Raw genomic sequence first — 9,231 nt, forward strand, 5'->3', positions numbered from 1 at the left:
TGCTAGTAGATGCTTTGATTTTTAAAGAATGATTATAAGTGATGCTTTAATGCTTCTGCATTAGCTGTGTTGTTGTTTGGTTAGTTCATCGATTTGAACTCAGTTTTATACTTGCTAGGCAGGTTCTTTTCCATTTAAACTGTATCTCTAGATCTCTATTAGTTTTCAAACAATTATCTCTTCCTAAATTTTTAAGAGCTATTATACAGCTGAAGAATACAAAAATAATTGTTAGGTAAAGTTTCCTCTCAACATTTTAGCATTGCTTGTAAAAGTTGACCAAATATACTCCTAGCAAGATTATAACATATCAGATCTTAAAATACCTTTAAAATATAGTAAAAGTACTAAAAATATATTATAAAATCATAAATGCCATCAATTGAAATATGTTTGTGTTGTGTGTGTGTGTGTGTGTGTGTATGCTCACACGAGTGAACATTGTATGTGTGTGTGCCAGTCCTGGGGCTTGAACACAGAGCATGGGCACTGTCCCTGAGCTATTTTTGCTCAATGTTAGTACTCTACCACTTGAGCCACACCTCTACTTCCAGCTTTTTGGTAGTTTAGTTGAGGTGAGAGTCTCATAGAGTTTCCTGCCGGGCTGGCTTCAAATTGCTATCCTCAGATATCAGCTTCCTGAGTAGCTAGGATTACAGGCATAAACCACCAGCACCTAGCATAAAATGAAGAAGTTGTTGTGTTTTCTTGTTTTGGGGTGTGTGTGTGTGTGTCTGTGTGTGTGTGTGTGTGCGCGCGTGCGCGGGCGTGTGCACGTGCGTGGTGTGCACTGGTTCTGGTGCTTGAATTCAGGGCCTGACTGTCCCTGAGCTTTTCTGCTCAAGGCTAGCATTCTACTGCCTAAGCCACAGCTCCACTTCCTGTCTCTTTACTTTAATAGGTATTTTCTTGTTCCTATCCATATAAAATTATATTCAGTTGCTGTGAGGACCAGAGTTACCTTCCCAACCAAATAAAGTTTGTAGTTATGTTTTAAATCTCCAAATTTGACCACTATTGTGTGTCTTGTTTTAGCTCCTCCACTAGTTCTACCTAAGACCATTACTCAGTGGAAGCTGTTTTGTAAGTAGGCTTTCATTACACAAGACCATTAAGCCAGGTGCCTTGGCTCACATCTGTAATCCTAGCAACTCAGGAGGCCAAGATATGGAAGACTGGGGCTCAAGGACAGCCTAGGCAGGAGAGTTCACTACAGCTCATCTCTGAAATAACCAGCAAAACAGCAGGACTGGAGGCATGATTCAAGTGATAGAACAATAGTGTCAGACTCTGTGTTCAAACATTACCAAAAAAAGAAATTCTCTAAGTTATTAACTCTAATTTTTCTTTGTGACTTAAACTCACCTATTATGTTTTACTGTTGAGGGTTTGTTTTATTTTCTAAATTTCAAAAACTTGTACAATTTAATATGTCTGTGTGTGTCCAGTGATCTTAGTGACCATCTATGTGTTCTTGTTCAGGGTCACCCCTTTCATCCTTCTCCCCATCCAATCTGTCCCTCCCCCAGGGAGGTTTTGTTAAGTCCAGGAGCCAAAAGATTGGTGAGGGAATTGCCTTCTTTATCAGAGCCTAGTTTAATTTGGCTTGATGTTTCTCTGTAATTGAGGTGGTACAGGAGGACAAAGGGAAGCTGTCACAGATTTTTCCTCAAATCCCACTTCTAAGCCTCAGTTCCTTCCCAGATCCAGCTCTACATTGCTTAGTGACTACTGAAACCTACTGTCATCAGATGTATTACTAGCAATTCAACACAATATGACTAAACCCAAGCCCTCTTCCCCAGCCCACTCTTTCATACCTAAAATATCTACTCAAATCCTATCAAAAGCTTCTTTCAACTAGTTATCCGCCAGTGTTAACTTGGTAATCAGGTGATGGATGTCATATTTTTCTAAAGATTCTTCTATATTAATATTAATAAATATTTTCCAGCTAGGCTCATTTCTACAATCCTAGATAAATAAGAGGCTGAAATCTAGAGGATCATAGTTCAAAGCCAGCCTAGGTAGAAAAGCCCATGTGACTCCATCTACTAAAAATAACCAGCAAAGCCCAGCACTGGTGACTCACACCTGGAACCCTAGCTACTCATGAGACTGAAAACTGAGGATCACAGTTCAAATCTAGCCCAGGAAGAAAAATCCATGAGACTCCTTTGTCCAATAAACTACTCAGATAAAGCTGGAAGTGGCACTATGGCTCGAGTGGTAGAGTACTAGCCTTGAGCACCAAAAGGCTCAGGGACAGGTGCCCAGGCCCTGAGTTCAAACCCCAGGACTGGCAAAACATAAAATAAAATAACCATCAAAAAGTGGGGATGAAAGTGTGGCTCAGTTTGTAGAGTGCCAGCTTTGAGGAAAGGAAAACTGAGCAAGAGCACAAGGCTCCAAGTTCAAACCCTAGTACCTTCAAACAAAATCATTTTTCACCCTCAGATGAGATGTTGGTAGTTACAGTATTGCAATCTCTTGATAATAAGGTCATTTGATCACTTTCAGCTAACGAGGAGACTTGAATTCTAATCATAACACAAATTGCTCAGTCTGTGAATAATTAAAACTCCAGACTTTAAATACAAAACTTTTCCCCTCTCTAGCCTAACTAAGCTTAGAAGCCAGTAGCAGATGCTGTTCAACCTTAGTCTACATTTCCTAGCCTTCTTTGCCAATAGAATATGTCCAGAGATATTTATATCTTCCTTATCTGAACACAAAAATCTCCCATGAACTTTCAACAGTTTCCATGTGACTTCTACCCAGTTTAAAATGGTTTAAATATTAAGAATGTAGTTCATTTTCATACGTGTATTTTTCCATAGCTATCCAACTGAAAAATCCTTGCAGACAAGAACCACATTTTATTACTTTTTTTATCCCTGACAACATCTAAGATGCTGTGCTCACCAAGGGTGTTAAAGAAATGTTACTGAGTGGCTGAGCCTAAGGAGCTGTGGGACTTATTGAATATTTTACTTTAACAGCTTAATTAGCTGTCTGTATCCACATAGAGTTGAGATCAGCTATTTAGAGCAATTCGTAAGAATGCCTTCTGTTCAATAATGTCAATAAAAATATATTGAAGATACAGTGATGGAGCATTAAATGTAAGCCATAAAAGCAATTATTTCTACTATGTGTGAAAAAGACTTTATTCTTTCTTTCTTTGCAACCGAAACTAATACTTGTTATTAGGCCAATAGCACGTCACTGAAATTTTCTAGGCCCTAAATAAGTTTTGCTTGTAAAGTGTTTCTTAAGGCTCTAAAGAAAGGAGAAAAGTCAGAGCTTTCTTTTCAGACTGCAGGAATTTTCCTTTAAATGATTGTGTCTTTGTTTGCCAGCCCAGTAAAAAGTCATTTGGGGCTTGAAGCAAACCCCTATCTAGGTGATTGCAAATGAAGCAATAAACTCTGTTTATGGCAGTAGCTCTCCTGAACTGTAGCAAGTATGTATACCTTGTTCTCAAGCTTTATACACCATTAACTAATCTGAAAAAAATTATGTGTAACATTTTATGTGTAAAAAAAAGTGTTGTTTTAACTAAGATCATTGCTTTGTGACTACCTCCCTCTTAAGAGCTGTAGACATTTTTTTATCTTTATTCAAACTGTAACTTTTGCCATTGTATGTATGCACATGCATGTGTGTGTGCATGCATGTGCAAGTGTGTATGCCTATACTAGGGCTTGAACTCAGGGCCTTGGACTCTTGCTTAGCTTTTTTGCTGAAGGCTATCACTCTGCTACTTGAGCCATACCTCGATGTCCAGATTTTTTCTGGCTAATTGGAAATAAGAGTCTCATGAATTTTCCTTTCTTGGCTGGCTTTCAACCTTGATTCTCATAGCTCAGCTTCCTGAGTAGCTAGGATTACAAGAATGAGGCACCGGTGCCTGGCTGCCTCTTATTCTTATTGGAGATACGTTTCTTCATCTGCCAACAGAAAAATACTTTATTTGCCTTTAATCTCAAATGTGAGGATTATCTCAATATCATAACCAATGAATAATGACAGTTTTAGTATTTCAACATAGAATCATTTTTTCACAAAAGTTAGATTCAAAATTCAGTTCTTTGTATTTTAGGGAAAATGAAGAGAATTCTTACAAACTCCATCACCTCCAATCAACGACTACATATTCTATTTGGGTTTGGGGGGCGGGGCATGTGGTGTAGGGGAGGTGCTGGTCCTAGGCACTGAGCTTCTTTGGTCACAGCTAGCGCTCTTCCACTTGAGCCAAAGCTCCACTCAAAGCTTTCTGGCAACTAATTTCATAGTAATCAAAACAGCTTGGTATTGGCATAAGAACAGACCTCAGGACCAATGGAATAGAATTGAAAACCCAGAAATGAACCTACAGACCTATAGCCATCTAATCTTTGATAAGGGAGCTAAAACAATAGAATGGAAGAAAGACAGCCTCTTCAGTAAATGGTGCTGGCAAAATTGGCTAACTACTTGTAGAAAACTAAAGCTAGATCTTTATATATCACCCTGCACCAGAATCAACTCCAAATGGATCAAAGACCTCGAAGTGGAAGCAGACACTCTGAAAACATTACAGGATGGAATAGGAGAAACCCTAGGTCTCCTTGGCTCAGGCCGAAATTTTCTGAATAGAGACCGAGAAACACAACAAATCAAAGAAAGGTTGGACAAATGGGATTGCATGAAGTTGCAGAGCTTCTGCATGACAAAGGACATAGTTAGCAAGATCAATAGAAAACCCACAGATTGGGAGAAGATCTTCACTAGCCATACAACGGACAAGGGTCTTATATCTAAAATATACTTGGAACTCAAAAAATTAAATCCCCCAACAACAAATCCTCAAAGAAACAACTGCCCAATAAATAAGTGGGCTAAAGACTTGAAGAGAAACTTCTCTGAAGAAGAAAGAAGGATGCCCAATAGACACATGAAGAAATGCTCAACATCCCTAGCCATAAAAGAAATGCAAATCAAAACAACATTGAGATACCACCTCACTCCAGTTAGAATGGCAAAAATCAAGAACTCAACAACAACAGATGCTGTAGGGGATGTGGACAGAAGGGAACCTTACTGCATTGTTGATGGGAATGTAAACTAGTTCAACCACTTTGGAAAGTAGTATAGAGGTTTCTCAAAAGACTCCACATAGAGCTCCCCTATGACCCAGCAATCCCACTTTTGGGCATTTACCCAAATGTTTACAAACAAGACCACACTAAAGCTACCAGCACAGCTATGTTTATTGCAGCATTATTTACCATAGCTAAGATATGGAACCAACCCAGATGCCCCTCAGTAGATGAATGGATCAAGAAAATGTGGTATATATACACAATGGAATTCTATGCCTCCATCAGAAAGAATGACATTGCCCCATTTGTTAGGAAATGGAAAGACTTGGAAAAAATTATATTAAGTGAAGTAAGCCAGGCCCAAAGAAACATAGGTCCCATGGTTTCCCTTATTTGCAATATCTAGTATATGTATGAGTCAAGCAGAAAAGGTCAGATAGTGTGATGTTAGGAAAATGAACCCTTAGATATGTATTTTAATGTTTTTTTCTTTCATGCATTTGTTTCTAACGCATTTATAAGATTTTTTCTTTGTCGCTTTTTATGTCCCTCCCCCACAGTATAACCCCTGCTTCTGCTATATTTGATATCGGTATAACTTGTAGAGGAGATGGGGAAAAACAAGTCGTTTAAGGATACAGGTGGACCTGTTGCAACAATGAGAAGTACAAGTTGTCATGTCGAAAACGAGCTTTACAACGTTGGAGGGGGGAGGATTGGGAGGGGGGTGGGGGGGAGGCTGGGAAGGGATGTGAAGGGTAAACAAAGGAGGAGGCTGCAATGCTTGATAAGAAATGTACGCATTATCCTGCCCATGTAATTGTAACCCCTCTGTACAGTATGTTCACCAAAAAAAAAAAAAGAATCTCATGGCTTTAAACCACAATCCTCAGATCTCCATCTCCTTAGTAGTTAGAACTACAGGCACAAGCTACCAGCATCTAGCTTCTATTTGGATAGTTTACATTGTTGCTTTGTATTGTTTTTGGCTTTGCCTCTCTCAGCTGGCTTGCAACTCACAATCCTCCTGCCTCTGCCTCCCAAATAGGGAGATTACAGATGTACATCAAGTCTTAGTAATTACCAACCTGTTATAAACAAACTATCACATTTTAAAAATCTGCTGTGCTCAAAGAGATCTTCCTGACAAGTTTTTTTCAGAAGTCATGACTTAGTCTCACTATTCCTTAAGCTGTAACCCACAGAAGAGAAGAGAAAACAATTAAATATATCAAGAGAAAAATTACAAACCTATGCAGGAAAGTACTGGTAGAAGCTTTGCTAACTCTTCAATTATCATATGCCATGTCTTAAATGTGTAGTACAACACAGATGACAATGCTCTATAATGCCATCACATGGAAACCAGAACACCAGTTCGGGTATTAGATTCAGTAAAGGAAGAGAAGGGAAGAGAAATATCCTTATATCCTAGAAACTATGTTTCCACATAGTCTATAGAGAAAGGAAACAATTGGTAATGTGCCTGCCAGCTTAGAAAAATCCAGACTATATCACCTTGAAAATCATGATGTACATAAGCACTTGATGAGTGCTAGAGAATCTTGTGAGAAAAAAAATATCTTGTTCAAGATGATTTTATACAGCATTGCCAAGCATGTGACTAGAGAGCTCTTTGGAGAAGACACTACTGACATCATGTGGAACAATACCTAAAAAATGACTAGACTGTGCCTATTAACTCCACAAGAATATGTGGTGGATGGGAAAAGACAAAAAATATACTTGGACATTATAAATTATATGATAAATTATATATCTAGACATTCACACAGTGAGAACAAAGGAGGAGACTCTCTTAGCAAAAGATCACAGAGGCACAATAGCTATGTGCATATGATCATATAAAATGATAGTTATCAAAATGAACTCTAAGAAATGGAAACAGGAGGGTTTTTAATTCTTTGTTGCTGTTTCTGTTTTCTGTACATTTTGTTTTGTCTTGTATGGAAGTTTATCTGTTTAGGGGAGAATAAGGTGGAACACAGAAATAGTGGGACAAAAGGTAAACAAATGCAGTAGTGATACTCACAAGGCATTATGTGGCAAATGAACTATACAGGTTGTAGGGGAGGGAGGAAGGAGGGAAAAACCGAGAGAAGAGGAGAGAAGATGTAACACTGTTCAAAAAGAAATGTACTCACTACCTGACTTATGTAACTGTAACACCTGTGTATAGCACCTTTACAAAAAACATAAAAATAAGTAAATAAATAACTAAAGATCTGAGAAATGTTCAGTGGTCTAGGATTGTTTTTATTTTCCAGCTTGTCTGGTATTTGGTTCTCTCCTCATGGAAAGACTGCCTACATCCTTAAAAAGGACAGGAGAAAGAGGAGAGTGGGAATTAGCTCTCTTCTCTTGAAATTAACTGGAAAATATAAAACATAAGTTAAAATGTTCATGCCAAAGGAAGTATGACAGTAAGACACCAAAGAAGGGAACTTTTTCTGGCATAATCACAAAACAGAGACAATGACCCTGGCTTTCCAAAGGGAAAGAGAAACATTTGTTTCTGACCTAAATTCTCTAACCATCTTTGAATGTCCTGCACTTTCATAACCTCACAATGAAGATGCAGACCTAACTGCAATTATCAGCTGCTGAACTGGTCCAGCTGAGATACCCAGCATCTTTTCAGATGGCACAGATGCATGTTAACAATTGCTCAGTCTTTGGTAAAGAACAGTCACCCTGTATCATGCTACAGTTGGCAAGCTATGTTTGAGAAATGTAGTCAGGAAAACTTCAACTGCTGCATTAGACGTGTCAGTATGTTGCATAGGGGTTTAATTTAGTAACTTTTCAACATATGGGCAACAATATGGTGTCGGTGGCTTCCTGCTACTGGCATGGCTGAGGAGGAGGGAGAAATAATTAGACATCCAACAGGCAAGTAGCTGCTGCTCCCACAGCTCAGCCAAAGCTTTTACATTAGGGCATTAAATATTTTTAAACCACTTCATCACATCTAAAATAATTGTACATTTTTCTTTTCCTAAGAATTTGAAAATTTTGTTTCAGAGTCTGATGATTTTTTTTAAAAAAGTGATGGGAGTCAAAATCCCTCTGCTCTAATGCTTTTCATCTTGTACCTAGGAAAGCTTTTATGCAGCATATAATACATGAAGTGGGATATTGAGAAGCAAAAACAATATATTTCTACTCTCCTGTCCTTGAGAATGAAAGCATTTAAACAATTTCCTTCTTAGAATATTTTTTCTTTTTTATTATATGTTAATTGTACAAAATAATTGGTTTGTTGTTATATCTTCATAGTATTCATTTAATTTTTCAGACAAACAGAAGCAATTGAAATTTATCTATTTAAGTAAATAGGTAGATAGATATTTAAGTAAATCTATCTATTTAAGTAGATAGATAGTTAGATATTTTGGTTCATCAACTGAGAAGCTTAACAAATAAAATCTGAAACCTGTAAGCTGGAAATTCAGATAAGAGTTGATACTGCAGTCTTTAATTGAAAAATCCATAGGGTAGGCTTGGAATTTAGCAGTGTTTCTATGTATCAGATGTAACAAAATATCACTGTCTTGAGGCAGAATTCCTTTTTTTTTTTTTTTTTTGCTGGTCATGAAGCTTGAACTCTGGGCCTGGGCACTGTCCTGAGCTCTTCTGCTCAAGGCTAGCACTTGAGCCATAGCACCTACGTCCAGCTTTTTCTGTGTATGTGGTGCTGAGGAATCGAACCCAGGGCCTCATGCATGCAAGGCAAGCACTCTACCCCTGAGCCACGTTCCCAGCCCCCAGAATTCCTTTTCTTTTCCAGAAACCTCAGTCTTTGATCTTAAGGCTTTCAAATGATTAAATGAGGCCCACCCATATTATGGGAAGATAATCTGATTGTGAATATTAATCATATCTGCAACATTTCCTCAGTAACATCTAGACTAGCATTTGATCAAACAATGGTACACTATAGTCTAGCCATGTTGGTGCAAAAAAGGAATCATCACAAGCATGAAATAGAAAGTGAAAAAGACATACTTCCAAATTTATTTTGCCATCATCAGCTAATATTCTCAAGACTGAACTTCATTCAATATCCCTACACCTATCTCCCAGAATCTAATAGGGTCTACCAGATGCAGGGATACCTCGA

This window comes from Dipodomys spectabilis, unplaced genomic scaffold (assembly GCF_019054845.1).
Source record: "Dipodomys spectabilis isolate Male_0828 unplaced genomic scaffold, ASM1905484v1 ptg000053l, whole genome shotgun sequence".
Taxonomy (NCBI): Eukaryota; Metazoa; Chordata; class Mammalia; order Rodentia; family Heteromyidae; genus Dipodomys; species Dipodomys spectabilis.